Raw genomic sequence first — 18,667 nt, forward strand, 5'->3', positions numbered from 1 at the left:
CGGAAGAGTCACACGGATCCAACGTGAGGAAAGGCAACCTACGGAGCCATCTACCGTGTCTCCACGACGTGAGGCATGTGCGGAGCCACCTCCTCCTCCTTCCCCCTCTGCTATACTTGCAAGATTTGCGGGGAGACCAGTTACAACGGGGAGAAGGATCCATTCCGAGTTCTTTGATCAAGAAGGGTTTCGGTTGAGGGAATGGATCTAAAGGCAAGGTTGGGAGTATCTTTGCTCCCTAGATGTGTTGATCTACCCCGGATTGGTTCAAGAGTTCTATGCCTTCCTTAAAACTGGTATGGGAGGGCTTGTTTCGGAAGTTCGAGGGGTTCGAGTTCGAGTTTCCGAGGAGAGCTTGAGTGGGTTACTTTATCTACCCTGCGTAGGAGCCACTCCGGAAAGGCCAGAAGATAAACTGAGAGCCCTACAGTTGATCATGAAAAATGAGAACTTCAACTTTTCCGAGAAGGTAATAGCTAGTTCTCTTTCTGCTGAAATGAGATTACTGCTCAGTATAATAAACAGAATTTTATTTCCAAAGACCGGAAGATTCGATCTCATCACAGAGCGAGATCTAGCAGTGATGGAGTGTATGATTCAGGGGATTCCTCTAAATCTTCCGGCCATGATACTGAGACAGATGAGGAAAGTGATCTGCAACTCTAGGGTATCACTACCTTATGGTATGATACTCACTTTGATTTTTCGGCAGCATGGTATATCTGTTGAGGGGGAGGCATCCAAGAGTCTGCTTCATACTGACACATACACTGCACGGACACTTATACGCATGGGATATGAGAAAGTGAACGGGCAGTGGATTAACACTGGAGCAGGCATTCAGGGTGAGGCACCAGAGGGAGATGCACCAGAGGCTGAGGATGAGGAGCATATGGATCATCCTACTGCACCTTTAGAGGCTGGACCATCGTCATCCGTTCCTCCGAGAGATACGGATGAGTTCTGGAGCAGGATGACTGAGCTCATGTCAGCTCAGGCGAGGACTATCACTGACGGGCTGATGAGCCGATTGGACGTCCGATTGGACATCATGTCTGCTGAGATCAGTGATCTGAGGTAGCAGATAGGAGCACTCTGGAGAGAGAGAGACCCATGGACCATCTGTGCCACAGGCTGCTGAGTCAGAGATTTCGGCACAGAGTCATCCAGCTCGTCGTGCTCCACGCCAGACACAGTCTCACCAGGCTCGACCTCTTCTCGCCACGTACACTAGGAGGATGAGGACTAGATCCCAGCCATTAGATTCTCCCTAGGCTGATATTAGCATTTCTATTTAGAGCCTAGGCTAGATATCTAGTTCTCATATGTATCTTGCTTTTATCATGTATCTTTAAATCTTGATTAAGGAACATTGTATCTGTTTTTGTTTTTGAACATGAATGTACTCAAATGTTCCTATTTTGATCAATGAAGTTTGAATGGTTGTTATTTATTGCATCTTTTCCCATGTACCTATTTGATGATAACAAAAAGGGGGAGAAGTAAAGAAAGAGTAAATAGGGGAGAAGTAAAGATAAAAGTAAATAGAGTAACAAAAAGGGGAAGAAGTAAAGAAAGAGTAATAAGGGGAGAAGTAAAGAAAGAAAGTAAAATAATTTGTAAAACAAATTGAAAATCATATAGGAAAGCATATACATCCAAAGGGGAGCAATTTGCAACAATGAAAATGTTCAACTCAACAATTTATATCAAATTTCATAATTTGGCACATATAAATTCAAAATTTGGCACGCACCTTTCACACCTCGATACATAACCTGAAACTCATATTTTATCTCAAATTTTTGGAGTTTCATCTTTAATGAATTATAAATGAAAGGGGGAGTAACACAAAAAGTCAAATTGGCAACATTTAAATGATATAGGGGGAGACTTCACTCTTATATATGAAAAGCTGAAATTCAGCAAGTTAAATCCTTTCAAAAACTGAATTTAAGATAAGTATCAATAGGCTCATACTCTTTATTTTGTAATCATCAAAAAGGGGGAGATTGAGAATGATAGTGTTATTTTGATGATTAATAAGCAATTATCTAGAGTATGTTATAAGTTAAATCGATACTTCATTTATAAGTTTATTACTCTCAGTATATTTTGTATTAATTGATATAGATACATTTCATTGTTCATTTGAATGAATCTAACCTTGAGATGCAGCAAAGTGTGGATTGAGTCGACCCAAAGGATGATTGGGTCGACCCCGGCACATCAAGAAAATATTTGGCACACTTCTGCAAGAATGGCAAAGATGAACAGTGAGTTGGGTCGACCCAAGGAAAGCATGAGTCGACCCAAGGATCAAGATCCTCAAAACAAGACCGAAAAAATGGTTCTCTGGATTTACTGAGAGGGTCGACCCAAGAAGTAGTTGAGTCGACCCAAGCTTGAGTCGACCCAAACCCTGAGAGGGTCGACCTAAAGGCAAGACAGAAAAGAAGACAGAAAAGGTTCTCTGGAAACCCTGTTAGGGTCGACCCAAGAAGAAGTTGAGTCGACCCAAGTGAACTTTGAGTCGACCCAAAGAAAGGTTGGGTCGACCCAAGTGAAGGAAGGCTGAATTATAAAGTTTCTGTGTTTCTGAGAGGGTCGACCCAAGGAATGTTTGAGTCGACCCAAGTGAAAGTTGGGTCGACCCAAGGACAGGTTGAGCCGACCCAAACACGGGCTGTAGCATAACGGCTAGTTCTGCAGATGTACTTTTTGTCCTTCCAAAAGGGAGTAACGGCTAGTTTTTGAATTCTAACCATTGGGGCTTGTCCAATGGATGTAGGAACCTATTTAAAGTGGCACTATTCATCAGATAGAAACAACCTTTCCAAAGAATATCAAAGAGTACACAAGAAAGAGAAAGTGCCCTAATCTTCTTCATCCAAGTGCTTCATTCAAGAATCAAAGAAAGGGGTTGAGCAGATTCAAAGAGTCATCTAGAGCTCCATCCTCCCTTGAAGAGTGAAGCATCCTTGACAAAGAAGAGAGAAGTCACTACAAGCAATAAATACTTTCTAAACTCTTCTTTGTAGTTTATATTGTTTCATTTGCTCATTTAGGAGTTTAAATCTTCTTTCTTTGTTTATTAAACTACTTGTAAAGGTTGGTTGGTTAGCCCGCAAAACCAACGGAATAGGTTGATTGGTGAACTCGGAAAACTAATTGTAAAGGTTCGTTGGTGAGCCCGTAAAACCAACAAAGGTTCGTTGGTGAGCCCGTAAAACCAACATAGGTTTTTAGAGAACCCGGAAAACCAAAGTGTAAAGGTTTTTGGATTGTGAGCCCGAAAAACAATCCAACTGTAATCCGCGGGATTATAGTGAATTCCCAAGGGGTCGCTTGGGGAGTGGACGTAGGTGCTAAGGAGAGCACCGAACCACTATACTTTGTGTTGTTTGTATTGTGATTTGTTTTAGCTTACTAATCATTCATTTAACTTAAGTAAGTTAGTTAAAATTAAAAGAAACCAATTCACCCCCCCCCCCTCTTGGCTTGTCACCTTGGGCAACACATGCACCCAAGCACTGTCCACCGTCCATGGCTCCCCAAGTGATCCAACGGTTCAGAAATTTCCGTCTCCGCATCATGTTTCCAAACTAAGCAAAATAAGGGAGACCTTTTAAATCCATATATGCCTGTTGCTGGTGGTCCAAACCGAGAACGATTGACACAGCGGTGTGAACGGGGTTCCGTCTGAGTTGTCTTGGTTGGTGTTGGTTACGCTCCACCTTCCACCGGGAAACCTGCGAGCAAGCCTCGCACCACCACTGGGGTAGTGGGGGCCCTCCGACGATCAAGTCAGAGGAGATTGGAGGAGAAGGAGAGATAATAATCGCAAGCAAGAGAGTGCTCTGGAAGATATTGCTTACCCCCCCTTCTCCCCCCAGCCGCATATATACCTGGCTGGGGGGTCTCTGAGGGGGGTTTGTCATCGTGGGCGCGATGGAGTGGCCACTGACATGGCCGTTACAGGGCGTCGTGGAGCAGCGCTGGGTACGGCCATGACAGGGCGTAGTGGAGTTCCGCTTTGTACGGCTGATACAGGAGATCGTGGAACAGCATCGGATACAGCCGTTGCAGGGAGTAGTGGAGCAGGAGGCCTCGGCGTGCCTCTAGGAAGCAGCCTGTCGTTATCAAGAGATCTCCGACTCGGGGTCGGAGTGCTGGATCAGGGGGCAGCCGACCCGGGGTCGGGCTGCGGTGCTGAGGATATCCGACTTGGGGTCGGATTGCTAGATTAAGGGGCAGCCGACTCGGGGTCGGGCTGCGAAGCCGAAGATGTCCGACTCGGGGCCGGACTGCTGGATCGAAGGGCAGCCGGCTCGAGGTCGGGCTGTGGAGCCGAAGATGTCCGACTCGGGGTCGGATTGCTGGATCAAAGGACAGCCGTAGTCTTCATGGGCGCGCGTGCTGGTCACGTGGAGCATGGCGGCTTAGTTCCCCCGTAACAGTAGCCCCCACTTCCGAGCCTGGAACCAGAAGGGGAACGGGTGAAGGGAGTGATGCTTCGAGATTGCCGCCATCCCTCGGAGAGGCGCGCGCGCTTCGAGCTCCCCGCCTTCTTTATGGCGTATGGCGGTTGTTGCTGATCTGGCAGTCTGAGGATTTCGGCGGACATCCTTCCTTAATGGTGTCGATTCGCCTTTGGGGCGCGAGCGACCCTTCGGCGGCCAGGCGTCCTCTGGCGTCATCGAGGCATCACCCGCCTTTCCGCCTATTTAACCGGGGGCCCTCCCCCGTCCGTCTTCCTCTTTACAGACATTTTCGAGTTTCCCCTTTGCGCTGCCGTTGTTGCCGTCGGACTGTTCGCTTGCTTCTCCTTTGACGCTCTCGGAGCCGTTCTTCCTTCTCTTCCGGTGAGTTACCCCATTTTTCTTCTTAGGGCTCTCCATACTTTCTCCTTTTGTACTAGTGTACCCCAGTTGTCCCGGTCTTTTCCCCCTTCTTGTCCCCGTCCTGACCGTAGGTTTATTGGCCATTAGGAATGGGCGAAGTGAGGGCAGACCACATTAAGTCGGAGCTGGTCGCCGAAGACTTAGACAAACTCGTGGCTCGGTACCATCTTCCCGAGGCCTGCAACGTTACGCTCCCGGGGCCTGAGGAGAGGATGTCCCATCCTCCTCCAGGGAAGATCGCCATCAATGAGGGCATTCTCCAGGCCGGGTTCCGCTTTTCCCCTTCGGACTTAGTCGTGCAGGTACTCCGGGGTTTAAGAGTTGCGCCGACGCAGCTGGTGCCGAACTCGTGGCGTGCCCTGACGGTCTTCCAGGTTCTCTGCCGCATGCACGAGATTCCCGCCACTCTGAATGTTTTTTGGGAGTTCTACAGCCTGAGTGGCCACCCCCAGGACAAAGGTTGGTGGTGCTTTGCGGCGCGGCGAGGGTGCGGCCTCGTCAAAGAGGCTCCTTCCTCCATTCACGGCTGGAAGGAGCATTTCTTCTTCATCGATGTAGATCCCTCTTGGAAAATCAGGGCGACCTGGGAGACGCCGATGAAGTCCCCGATCGGAGTCCGGGAGTTGGGGGTCTCTGACGTCGGGGCTGCCAGCTGTGTCTGTCTCATGTCGGTGAGTGTTCTTCTGGCCGCTCTTCACCATTTATTAGCTCTGTTGTTCTCCGCCTGACGCCCTCACTTTTCCTATCTCTTAGCTCGCCCAGTACATGATCCGTCTAGAGGAGTGCTACAAGGAACAGGCGGGGCTTCTGGCGAAGGCCGAGGACCGACTGAAAGCAGTAGAAGAGGGAGGCCAGGCTGTGGCGGGCAGGACGACCGGGGACCTCGAGGCGAGGCTCCGGGAGGCCAAAGAGCGGGCACTCGGCTTCGCCGCCCTCGAGAAGCAACTGTTGGAAGCTCGGGAGCAACTCAAAGTCGCCTCGGGCCTCGAAAGCAGGGTTAAGAAGGCGGAGGAACGAGCTGAAAAGCAGTCCCGGAAGGTCGCGGATTATCGAGAGAGGTGGGAGAAGGCTCAGCGGTCTGCCGACAGCGCCCGCAACCGAACCCGGTCTCTTGAAGCCAAACTGGGTGAATTGGAGTCAGCCTTGGAGAGGTCCCGCGTGAACGACCAAGAGCTCCGTTCGCGCCTGGAGGAAGCTGAGGCCGCCCGCGCTGCTGCCGAGGCGAAGCATAAGGAGGCTCAGGCTAATCTGCTGAGGGTCTCCTCCGAGGCTGATGACCGGATTGTGGCGAAGGTCTTGGAGGCTAAGGCTCAGATTACGGAGCGAGCAGAGGCGGCGCTGGCCGAGAAGAGAGCGGAGATCGGGCGCCAGGCGGTACAGGCCTATCGTCAGTCCGCCGAGTTCACCCGTGATATGTCGGAGGCGGTACAGGCCTATCGTCAGTCTGACGAGTTCGTCCGTGACGCGTCGGACGCGGGGTCCGAATCCTTCATCTTAGGCTTCGAGGAGGGCCTGGCAAGGGTGTCGGCTAAGTACCCCGAAGTTGACCTGAGTGGAATTTCCCTTCTCGACTCCTCTCCGGCGCCATCGCCTGCTGATTCTCCTACCGCCTCCCTACCCCCTGCGGACGAGCCCGACGCTCCCGACCCGGGGGTTCCTCCAAGCTGACCTCTTGTACCTTTCGTTGTCCTCTTTTCTTTTTTGTATGTCGGCGTTTTGCCAAATTGTATGGGCCTTGGCCCTGAAACAATGAAAATTAATACAAGTCGAATGTTTCTTCATCTCGCTTTCGTCCTCCTTTTTTTTTCTTTTTAACTCTTGGCAGCGTCTTGCCGACTCCTGTCTCTCGAAGTTCTTCCGGCCCTAAGCCAGGCATCCGAGGGTTAGGCCTCAGGAAATTCTTCCGGCGCTAAGCCAGGCATCCGAGGGTTAGGCCTCAGGAAATTCTTCCGGCGCTAAGCCAGGCATCCGAGGGTTAGGCCTCAGGAAATTCTTCCGGCGCTAAGCCAGGCATCCGAGGGTTAGGCCTCAGGAAATTCTTCCGGCGCTAAGCCAGGCATCCGAGGGTTAGGCCTCAGGAAATTCTTCCGGCACTAAGCCAGGCATCCGAGGGTTAGGCCTCAGGAAATTCTTCCGGCGCTAAGCCAGGCATCCGAGGGTTAGGCCTCAGGAAATTCTTCCGGCGCTAAGCCAGGCATCCGAGGGTTAGGCCTCAGGAAATTCTTCCGGCACTAAGCCAGGCATCCGAGGGTTAGGCCTCAGGAAATTCTTCCGGCGCTAAGCCAGGCATCCGAGGGTTAGGCCTCAGGAAATTCTTCCGGCGCTAAGCCAGGCATCCGAGGGTTAGGCCTCAGGAAATTCTTCCGGCACTAAGCCAGGCATCCGAGGGTTAGGCCTTAGGAAATTCTTCCGGCGCTAAGCCAGGCATCCGAGGGTTAGGCCTCAGGAAATCCTTCCGGCACTAAGCCAGGCATCCGAGGGTTAGGCCTCAGGAAATTCTTCCGGCACTAAGCCAGGCATCCGAGGGTTAGGCCTCAGGAAATTCTTCCGGCACTAAGCCAGGCATCCGAGGGTTAGGCCTCAGAAAATTCCGCTCGTTGGTCGGCCAAGGCTGGCGCAAGCCGAGGCGACCGGTCGGGGCTTCAGGCTAGTCTGGTCCCGGGATGGTTATCGGGCTAGCCTGGCATCCGAGGGCCGAGCCTCGGGAGATTCCGCTCGTTGGTCGGCCAAGGCTGGCGCAAGCCGAGGCGACCGGTCGGGGCTTCAGGCTAGTCTGGTCCCGGGATGGTCATCGGGTTAGCCTGGCATCCGAGGGCCGAGCCTCGGGAGGTTCCGCTCGTTGGTCGGCCAAAGCTGGCGCAAGCCAAGGCGACCGGTCGGGGCTTCAGGCTAGTCTGCTCCCGGGATGATCATCGGGTTAGCCTGGCATCCGAGGGCCGAGCCTCGGGAGATTCCGCTCGTTGGTCGGCCAAGGCTGGCGCAAGCCAAGGCGACCGGTCGGGGCTTCAGGCTAGTCTGCTCCCGGGATGATCATCGGGTTAGCCTGGCATCCGAGGGCCGAGCCTCGGGAGATTCCGCTCGTTGGTCGGCCAAGGCTGGCGCAAGCCAAGGCGACCGGTCGGGGCTTCAGGCTAGTCTGCTCTCGGGATGACCATCGGGTTAGCCTGGCATCCGAGGGCCGAGCCTCGGGAGATTCCGCTCGTTGGTCGGCCAAGGCTGGCGCAAGCCAAGGCGACCGGTCGGGGCTTCAGGCTAGTCTGCTCCCGGGATGACCATCGGGTTAGCCTGGCATCCGAGGGCCGAGCCTCGGGAGATTCCGCTCGTTGGTCGGCCAAGGCTGGCGCAAGCCAAGGCGACCGGTCGGGGCTTCAGGCTAGTCTGCTCCCGGGATGACCATCGGGTTAGCCTGGCATCCGAGGGCCGAGCCTCGGGAGATTCCGCTCGTTGGTCGGCCAAGGCTGGCGCAAGCCAAGGCGACCGGTCGGGGCTTCAGGCTAGTCTGCTCCCGGGATGATCATCGGGTTAGCCTGGCATCCGAGGGCCGGGCCTCGGGAAATTCCGCTCGTTGGCCATGCGCCTGTCGCTTGCAGCCCGACGGGGTTTCTCCGTGGCCAGCTGCGATCGTGTTTCTCCTCTTCTCCAAGCGTTGCCTGGGGAACACCAGAAGGGCATTAAACGCTAATTGATGCGTTACCTGAGAAATCGGATCGCCAGTTGCTGCTTGCGAGGAGTGTCAGTTAAGCGGCCGCGATGCGCGCGTTCTTCGAGGCGGATGCGGCCTGGGCGCGAGCGGAGATATGTGGTCCTAGGGGTACGTGCCACCCGGAGTGTCCTGCACAAAGAATGCGGTTAAGGAGAATGACGCTTAGGAAATCGCGGGAAAATACGCCTCGAGAGCCAGAACGGCTCCGGATTCAATGCGTCCGCATTTATGGGAGCCACCCGCATCGGAACGACCGGGGGGCTGCAGTTTGGCTATAAATACAGGTGCAGGTGCGATGGAGTTTGCCAAGCCGGAGCTGTTCAAGTTGTCATGGATCGTGGACCTTCTCTCTGGCGCATGGCTGAAAGACTCCTACCGAAGGAACGGGAGGCGCGCCCCTCGCGACTTCAGCCAACTAGCCGTTTCATCTGGGATCAGCAAGGAGGGTCTCCCCGGCGGAACTCCGCTCTAGGCGTTTCATCCGAGATCACATCTCCCCTCCTTGAAGTTCAGCCTCCCGATTGAGCTCTGCACCAGACGCCTGATCCGGGACCGCGCCTCCATATGCTCTTCCCCCTTGTATTCCTTCTCTCCCCTAACACTGGGGAGGACCGGAATATCCCTTGGAGGTGGCGTTCCTCTGGAGGCAGCGGGAGCTTCGTCGGCGGCGGCTCCTCATCCTCTTCGTGGGGCGTGGATGGCGCCTCCGGTTGGAGGCAGTGTGGACTTCTCCTTCGTCCACTTCTTCTTCATCCGCGCCGGCTCTTCGTCTCTTTCGTGAGACGCCGATGGCGCCTCCGGTTGGAAGCACCCACTTCCGACGGGATTGCAACCGCTTCAGATGGAGGTTTCGGGATCCCAGATCTTCAGCTCCTCGGAGTCTCCACCTCTTCTTTACTTTCTTTACACCCCAATTCCCCTCTGGGAATTCCTTGTAATCACACGAGCACGCCGTTGTAACCAGAAATTATTGAAATGCAAAATGTTATACATTTTTGAACTGTCTTTCTGGCATCGTCGTTCTACTGGTGATACATCCGCAGGTTAGCGGAATTCCAGCTCCTTAGAATTTCTCGACCATCTAGGGCCTCCAACTGGTAGGAGCCAGGTCGGTTTACCCAGCGAACCTTATATGGGCCTTCCCAATTTGGCGCTAGCTTCCCACCTTCCGCAGGTCGAGATGCTTTAGCTCGCCTTAGCACCAGATCTCCGATTCTGAAAAGCTTCGGTCGGACCTTGGAGTTGTAATATCGGGCCACCCTCCGCTGATACATCGCCATCCGAACCTGCGCCATTTCCCTCACTTCTTCCAAGAGATCCAGGTTCCCTCGGAGTTGTTCCGAATTGGCCTCGGGTCGGTGCGCGGCCACCCGAGGTGAGGGGAGTCCGAGCTCCACGGGGACAACGGCTTCCGTGCCATAGGTTAGGCTGAAAGGCGTCTCCCCGGTAGGGGTCCGATGCGTGGTCCGATACGCCCAAAGGACATTCTCGAGTTCTTCGACCCAAGCTTGCCCCGTCCGACCGATTCGCGCTTTGATTCCTTGGAGGATTGTCCGATTTGTGACCTCGGCCTCGCCGTTGGTTTGGGGATGCGACACAGATGTGAACCGATGCTCGATCCCGAACTCCTCGCAGAAGTCACGGAAATGCTTGTTGTCGAACTGTCGCCCATTATCCGAGATGAGGACCCGAGGTACCCCAAATCGGACAATGATGTTCTTCTTCACGAACTTCCGGACTTGCACCTCCGTGATAGTGGCCAGCGGCTCTGCCTCCACCCACTTGGTGAAGTAGTCGATTGCAACAATCAAAAATTTCCGCTGAGCTGAAGCGACGGGGAATGGTCCGAGGATATCCATTCCCCACTGGGCGAAGGGCCAGGGTGCAGTGATTGGTGCCAAGGGGACAGAAGGAACTCTCTGGACGTTGGCGTGGCGCTGGCAGGCGTCGCATTTCCGCACATGATCCTTTGAGTCCTCCAACAAGGTAGGCCAATAATAGCCTTGCCTCATGATCTTATGCGCCAAGGACCTAGCCCCCAGGTGCGATCCGCAGATGCCTTCGTGGACTTCGCTGAGGGCGTAGGCCGCTTCCGAGGGGCGGAGGCACCTTAAGAGGGGGGCGGTGAACGAGGTCCGATACAGCCTCCCTTCATAGAGTACGTAGTGGGCGGACTTCCTGACGAGTCGCCGAGCTTGATCTTCGTCCTCTGGGAGGATCCCTTCGGCGAGGTAGGCGACGAGCGGGTCCATCCAAGATGGCTCCGGATCAATCGCCATCACCGCTCCGGCCTCGCCGATGCTCGGGGCATCCAGGGTCTCCAGGTAGATCGCCCTTGACAAGTTGTGCGCGTCTGCGCCCACCAAGCGGGACAGCCTGTCGGCCCTGGCATTTTCGCTTCTTGGGACCTGCTGAATGTCAACACTGCCGAGGTCGGGAATGAGTGCTTGCACCTTCCAGACATAGCTCTGCATGGTCGGGCTCCGAGCCTCGAACTCCCCTCGGACCTGCCCGACCACCAGCTGGGAGTCGGTGAAGACCTTCAAACGCCGGATGCCGAGCTCCTTGGTGAGTTTGAGTCCTGTGACTAGGGCCTCGTATTCCGCCTCGTTGTTGGTCACTGAAAATTCGAACCTCAAGGCATACTCGGCTATCACTCCATCGGGACTGGTAAGGACCAGCCCGGCCCCTCCACCTTCGGGGTTCGACGACCCATCAATGTGAAGCGTCCAGATTGGGAGGTCAAGGCTGGGTGTTTCCGGCGGCCTAGGTTCCGCCTCCTGCACAGTGCACTCAGCGAGGAAGTCCGCGAGCACCTGGGCCTTGATGGCGGGTCGGGGCTGGTAGCGGATGTCGAACTCACCAAGTTCTACTGCCCACTTCACCAGCCGTCCCGCATTCTCAGGATTGCTGAGGATCTGCCGCAGTGGTTGATCGGTCAAGAGGGTGACGGGATGAGCCTGGAAATAGGGGCAAAGCCTCCTGGCCGCGGTGAGCAGCGCGAAGGCGATCTTTTCCGCCTTCGTATACCGCGTCTCGGCATCCCGTAGGACCCGGCTGATGTAGTACACAGGCTTCTGGAGCTTTGCCTCTTCCCGAACCAGTACTGCGCTGACTGCGGTTGGGGAGACTGCCAGATAGAGGTAGAGCATCTCCCCCTCTTGCGGCTTGGACAGCAGGGGAGGAGACGCCAAGTACTCCTTGAGTTGGTCGAATGCCACTTGACATTCGGCCGTCCAAAGGAAGTCTTTCGGGCGCTTCAACACCTTGAAGAACGGTTGGCAGCGTTCGGCCGATTTTGCCACAAATCGTCCGAGCGCGGCGACCCTTCCAGCGAGCTCCTGAACCTCCTTCACTTTGGTCGGAGGGGACATATCTTGGATGGCCTTGATTTGTCAGGGTTGGCTTCGATCCCCCGCTGGTTGACAATGAAACCGAGGAACCTCCCGGCCGAAGCGCCAAAGGCGCACTTCGCTGGGTTCAGCTTCATGCGAAACTTCCGCAGGGTGGCAAAAGTCTCCTCCAGATCCGCGATGTGCTGGTCGGCATGGCGGCTCTTCACCAGCATATCGTCCACGTACACCTCCATGTTCCGGCCGATTTGCCCTTTGAAGATTTTGTTGACGAGGCGCTGGTAAGTGGCGCCAGCATTCTTCAGACCAAAGGGCATTACCTTGTAACAGTACAGCCCCCGGTCTGTTATAAAGGCAGTTTTCTCCTCGTCCTGTGGAGCCATCATTATTTGGTTGTAGCCGGAGAAGGCGTCCATGAAAGACAGCAGCTGATATCCGAAAGTCGCGTCGACCAGTTGGTCTATCCGTGGAAGCGGAAAGCTATCCTTGGGGCACGCCTTGTTCAGGTCGGTGTAGTCGACGCACATCCTCCACTTCCCGCTCGCCTTCCGGACAAGTACGACATTTGCCAGCCATTCGGGGTAGCTGACCTCCCTTATGAATCCTGCCTCCAAGAGCTTGTCTACCTCCTGGTCGACCACTCGGATCCGATCCGGGGCACAGTGTCTCTTCTTCTGCTTTACTGGTCGGTGGGTTGGGTCGACGTTGAGGGCGTGAGAAATGACCTCCGGGTCGATCCCAGGTACATCGGCCGCCGACCAGGCAAATACATCAGCATTGGCTCGGAGGAATTCCACTAACCTGAGCCGAGCTTCCGAGTCGAGGTTGGCACCGACCCGGACCGTACGGTCCGGGCGACCCTCTTCAAGGGGAACTTCGATCACACCCTCGGCCGGCTCCCCGTACCGCAAAGCCACCTCGTCTCTGGCGTCAAGGGACTCGACGCTTAGGGCCTCCACGGGCTTCTTCCCTTTGAGAGTTGCTAGGAAACATTGCCGTGCGGTCGGTTGGTCACCTCGGACCTCTCCAATCCCGGCCGCCGTGGGGAACCGTATTAGCAAATGGTATGTAGAGACTACCGCGCGAAGGGCGTTCAGTCCGGGTCGTCCGAGGATAGCGTTGTAGGTCGAGGGAACACGGACGACCAAGAACCCGAGCCGCACCGTGGCTTCTGCGGGTGCAACGCCCGCAGTCACAGGCAGCTCAACGACACCTTCGGCCGAGATAGCGTCTCCAGTGAATCCTATGAGGGGGGTGGATGTTTTGTGCAACACTTGTCGGGACAAGCTCATCTTTTGGAAGGCCTCGTAAAACAAAATATCAGCTGAGCTTCCACTATCCACAAGAACACGCCTTACATCATAGTTCGCCATAGTGAGGGAGATCACCATGGCATCATCATGGGGGGTCTGAACCCCCTTTACATCCTCATCACAAAAAGTGATTACATTTCCGACCCGCTGCCTCTTCGCGACGGCCACCCCTGATGCTTCCACCGAGCCCCCTGCGTTCCTCACAGGCCGAGAGCAGCCCCCAGTGATGGTGTGGATCACGCCCGCGACGGGTCGATTCTGCTCCCGAGGCTCCTGAGGGGCCGGGTCGGCCGGACGCGGGTCTGCGGGGGGACGTCGGTCGTTTACATATCGACCGAGACGCCCTCGGCGGATGAGAGCCTCGATCTCGTCCCGAAGCTGGAAGCAGTCTTCGGTGTCGTGGCCGTGGTCTCGGTGGTACTCACAGTACGCTCGAGAGGGCCTCCTCCCAGGGATTTTCTTCATCTGCCTCGGGACCGGGAGGTTCTCCCGCCCCTTGACCTCCATAAGGATCTGGGCCCGGGGGGCCAGGAGTGGGGTGTACCGGTTGAAGCGTCGGTGCGGAGAACGAGGGCGTGGGGCGCCGTGGTTCCTCGCCGGTGACGGGCTTCTGCGCCGATGTTGAGGCGTCGGGCTCCTCCTCTGGGGTGCCTCTTTTCGCCTTTTCTTCCCGAGCTTTAGAGGGGCCTCGGCGGCCTCCTTGTTCCGGTGGGCGGCTGCCTCCTCGGCGTCTGCATACTGGTTCGCCCGAGACAACAGCTCCGGGAAGCTCCGCGGCAGGCGTTTGTCCAGGGAGAAGGTGAGTCTGCCCTTCCGGAAGCCACGCTTCAGGGCTGAGAGAGCCACCTCCTGGCTCAGGTTCCGGACCTCCAATGTAGCCTTGTTGAAGCGGGTAAGGTAATCCCGCAGGCTTTCTCCCTCGTTTTGCCGGACATCAAAGAGGGAGTCGGAAACCAATCGCCGCCGGCTACTGACGGCGAAATGGCTGATGAAGAGGCGAGTGAACTGGTCAAAGGACTGGATAGAGTCAGCCTCCAGGCCGGCGAACCACGCCCTGGCTGGGCCACGGAGGGTCGCCGGGAAGGCCTTGCAGAGGAGAGGATCTGATGCTCCATGGAGGAGCATAAGAGTCCTGAAACTCTCCACGTGATCCCGCGGGTCCGCCGCCCCGTCATAGGGCTCGATCGCCGGCATTTTGAATCCCGGCGGATTTGGGGTCCGCAGGATCCTCGAGGCAAGCGCCGGTTGGGAGGAGATCTCCAAGTCGGCGAAGGGATCTTTAGAGTGGCCCTTCAGGACCTGGAGTTGTCGGTGGAGATCGTCCACCCACCGGTCCAGGGAGCGCGACCGGTGGGTGGGAGACAAGGAGCACCGAGAGGGGGACCGACTGGAGCGCGGGTTTCTTGAGGACTGGGGGGTCTGGGAACGCGCCCGGGCCCGCCTCTTGTACCCCGCGCAGCTTCGATGGGACGGTCCCGGCAGAATGGACCGTGCTCGAGAATCTTCCTCGCGCCGGGGCTCCTCCCCATGGGAGAGGAAGGAGCGCGGGTTAAGGAGGACAGGTGAGCGCTCAGGGAGCAGCGGCTCCTGGGCCCGCTGCGGCGCCCGAGACATCACACCCTGCAGGTTCTGCACTGCCTCCGCGAGGGTGCGGACCTGCTGGGCTAACTGGTCGAACTGAGCGGCTTCGACCATCTGAATCGGGGGTGGAACGGTTGAGTGTTGCTGAGAATGTGTTGGAGACGCAGCGGCCTCCCGGCCGGAGGCGCGAGAGGCCCCGCGACCGGAGGCATTGGAAGCTCCACGACCACCTCGCCGTGCCATTACGATCGCTCTGAGATCAGGCCCTCCTTCTAGCGCCAACTGTTGCTGGTGGTCCAAACCGAGAACGATTGACACAGCGGTGTGAACGGGGTTCCGTCTGAGTTGTCTTGGTTGGTGTTGGTTACGCTCCACCTTCCACCGGGAAACCTGCGAGCAAGCCTCGCACCACCACTGGGGTAGTGGGGGCCCTCCGACGATCAAGTTAGAGGAGATTGGAGGAGAAGGAGAGATAATAATCGCAAGCAAGAGAGTGCTCTGGAAGATATTGCTTACCCCCCCTTCTCCCCCCAGCCGCATATATACCTGGCTGGGGGGTCTCTGAGGGGGGTTTGTCATCGTGGGCGCGATGGAGTGGCCACTGACATGGCCGTTACAGGGCGTCGTGGAGCAGCGCTGGGTACGGCCATGACAGGGCGTAGTGGAGTTCCGCTTTGTACGGCTGATACAGGAGATCGTGGAACAGCATCGGATACAGCCGTTGCAGGGAGTAGTGGAGCAGGAGGCCTCGGCGTGCCTCTGGGAAGCAGCCTGTCGTTATCAAGAGATCTCCGACTCGGGGTCGGAGTGCTGGATCAGGGGGCAGCCGATCCGGGGTCGGGCTGCGGTGCTGAGGATATCCGACTTGGGGTCGGATTGCTAGATTAAGGGGCAGCCGACTCGGGGTCGGGCTGCGAAGCCGAAGATGTCCGACTCGGGGCCGGACTGCTGGATCGAAGGGCAGCCGGCTCGAGGTCGGGCTGTGGAGCCGAAGATGTCCGACTCGGGGTCGGATTGCTGGATCAAAGGACAGCCGTAGTCTTCATGGGCGCGCGTGCCGGTCACGTGGAGCATGGCGGCTTAGTTCCCCCGTAACAATGCCCATTTTCACATTAAAATAGAGCAAGAAAAAGAGTTTTTCCCCCAATGCTGAAAACACTGTTCATATGAACAGTGTTCCGAGATGTCACTGTACATATGAACAGTGTTCCGTGAAAACACTGTTCATATGAACAGTGTTACAAAAAAAAAATAAAAAAATGACTCAGCCACTGTTCATCTTCTTCCTCCCCCGATGAACATCTCACGCGCAGCCCACCGACGGTCCCCCGCGGCGTCTTCCCGTTGATCTCGCGGCCGCCCACCGTCCACGGTTTCCTCCCGACGATCCCGCGATCAAATCCGCTGGCGACCAGTCCTCCGTGATTCCAGTCGGCCACAATCAGCCGCGTGCCCACCGTGCCCGTGCGGTCGACTCTTCCCAGCAGTGGAGATCTAGCCCCTTTGCCATCACATCCCGCATCTTCAGCCGAGATCCAGCACTGCTGAAAAAGGAATGCTGTAGAGATTTGCCTAAAAAAAAAATTAAATTGCTGGAAAAATTTTCTTTGGTAACCTCTAAACCTTTCTTATTTAAATTTATTATTAGATTGAAATTTTGTGGTGATTGTTTGATTTTAATTTCAGCAAAAGTGTGAATGCATGCTTGATACACATACACAAATTAATCCGCACATAGTAAGGGCAATCACCCCAACAAGATAAGAGCCGGATTTCATCACCGGACTCTTGCCCAACTTAGGTGAACTCAATCTTACATAGTGTCACTTTAATTAAAATCAATTAGACATTGGCTCCTAGGGACATTCGAGCTCAATAGGACGAAGATCACCGAAAGTTGCACCAATTTCGCTCTATGGCTTAGTTGATGTCTAGGCAAGCTTTATCTCTATAAGGGAGACAGTTCATCTGTTCGAGGCAAGTGGGTTTTAAGTGGGACCTTTGCGAACGCATCGTGACCCCTCCACTTACCTGGGAGCTTACCTGGTCAACTCGGTTCATTAGACCGGATTGGAGGCTTAGGTGCCCTCTTCAAACCAGTTAGGAGCTGTCTAGTGATTTCAGGACAAATACAAGGATTGATGTGTTTATCTTTTATTGCATGCTTGATTGATCAAGTACTAGTGTATGCAAGGTAGTCGTTCTAGAGTACGAAACCTATTACCTTTTGACCCTGAAATAGAACGAACCCTTAGGAACATTCGAGCTAAGATCAAAACATTAGGATCATCCCCACCTCTTAAGATGGCTGAAGAACAACCCAAACTCCTGAGGGAGTACTTTACTCCCACTATTTACACTTCCCCATCTTGCATTCGATTACCTGAGGTAGCAGCTGTACAATATGAAATAAAGTCTAGTGTGATCCAAATGCTCCCATCTTTTTATGGGCTCACCAACGAAGACCCATACAAACATTTAGATGAATTTCTTGAGATTTGCACTACTGTCAAGATTCAGAACTTCACTGATGATGCCCTGAAACTTAGGTTATTCCCCTTCTCCCTTAAAGATAGAGCCAAACAATGGCTGAATTCTTTAGAAGCTAATTCGATTCGTTCTTGGGATCAAATACAACAAGAATTCCTTAAAAAATACTTTCCCATAGGAAGAACGAACCAGTTTAGACGTGCCATTACAAGCTTCTCCCAAACCGAGGGAGAAGAATTTCATGAAACTTGGGAGAGATTTAGGGACCTAATCTGTAAATGCCCTCATCATCAAATACCTAAGTGGCAACTAGTGCAATATTTTTATGACGGATTGACAGAACGAAACTGTCAGATGATCGATGCTGCATGCGGGGGCACTTTTATGCTTCAAAATGAGCATGAAGCATGGAAATTATTTGAAAATCTTAATGAAAACTCCTTCCACCATGCTTCATGTTCTCGTCAAGCATCCCCGAGTTCTCAAAGAAAAGGGACCATTTGTGAAATAAGTCATTCTATGGACCTGTCTAGCAAGGTAGATGCATTGTCCCATAAGATTGACCAACTGATGATAGGTGGGCATTACATGAACTCTTCCTAAGCACAAGTGTGTACTATTTGTTCTAGCCCATCCCACCCTATTCATGAGTGCCCCTCAGCGCCCCAATTCCCCGAACTCGTGCAAGAACACATCAATGCTGCTCAAACACAACCCAGACCGGGTAATGATCCATTTTCCAATACATATAACCCGGGATGGCGAAATCATCTAAACTTTTCTTGGAAGCAGCAAGCTTCGAACACAGCCCAACCCTATTCCCAAAATTTTCAAAATCCTCAAAATTTTCAAACCCAACAAAATATTCATCCCTACCGTCCCTTGACTCAATTTCAACACACTTCTCCTCCACCCCAAAGAAACACAGCCTTTGAGGAGAAAGTGTTGAACGCCCTTCAAGGTTTGGAAACCATTACATAATTGGTGCACTCTCACACGCAATCAATCGCCAAGCTAGAATCCCAGATGGGGCAACTAGCTAATGCACTGAACAAGCGAGAGGAAGGAAAGCTTCCAAGCCAACCGCTAAGTAATCCTAGGGGACAATACATAGCTCAAGAAAATCAATTAAATGCAATTCATCATGAACAAGCCAATGCTTTGACTATCCTAAGGAGTGGACGTATAATAGACAATAAGATTGGGGAGGACAACAATAAGAAAGGTGAAGAAGAGGATAGAAATGTGTCAAATGAAAATCTAAAACCTTCTTCTTCTTCTTCGGCTAGTCCATCTTCTGCCAAAACTCACATTCCAAAGGCC

General features: G+C 54.1%; 1 non-coding gene across 1 annotated transcript; it reads right to left on the reverse strand.

Moving 5' to 3' along the window:
- Positions 1-17,534: 17,534 nt before the first annotated feature.
- Positions 17,535-17,640, reverse strand: LOC120109112. The gene has a single exon (XR_005510148.1). It is a non-coding gene; the product is annotated as a small nucleolar RNA R71 (small nucleolar RNA).
- Positions 17,641-18,667: the final 1,027 nt, after the last annotated feature.

The sequence above is a fragment of the Phoenix dactylifera genome, unplaced genomic scaffold, assembly GCF_009389715.1.
Source record: "Phoenix dactylifera cultivar Barhee BC4 unplaced genomic scaffold, palm_55x_up_171113_PBpolish2nd_filt_p 001822F, whole genome shotgun sequence".
NCBI lineage: Eukaryota > Viridiplantae > Streptophyta > Magnoliopsida > Arecales > Arecaceae > Phoenix > Phoenix dactylifera.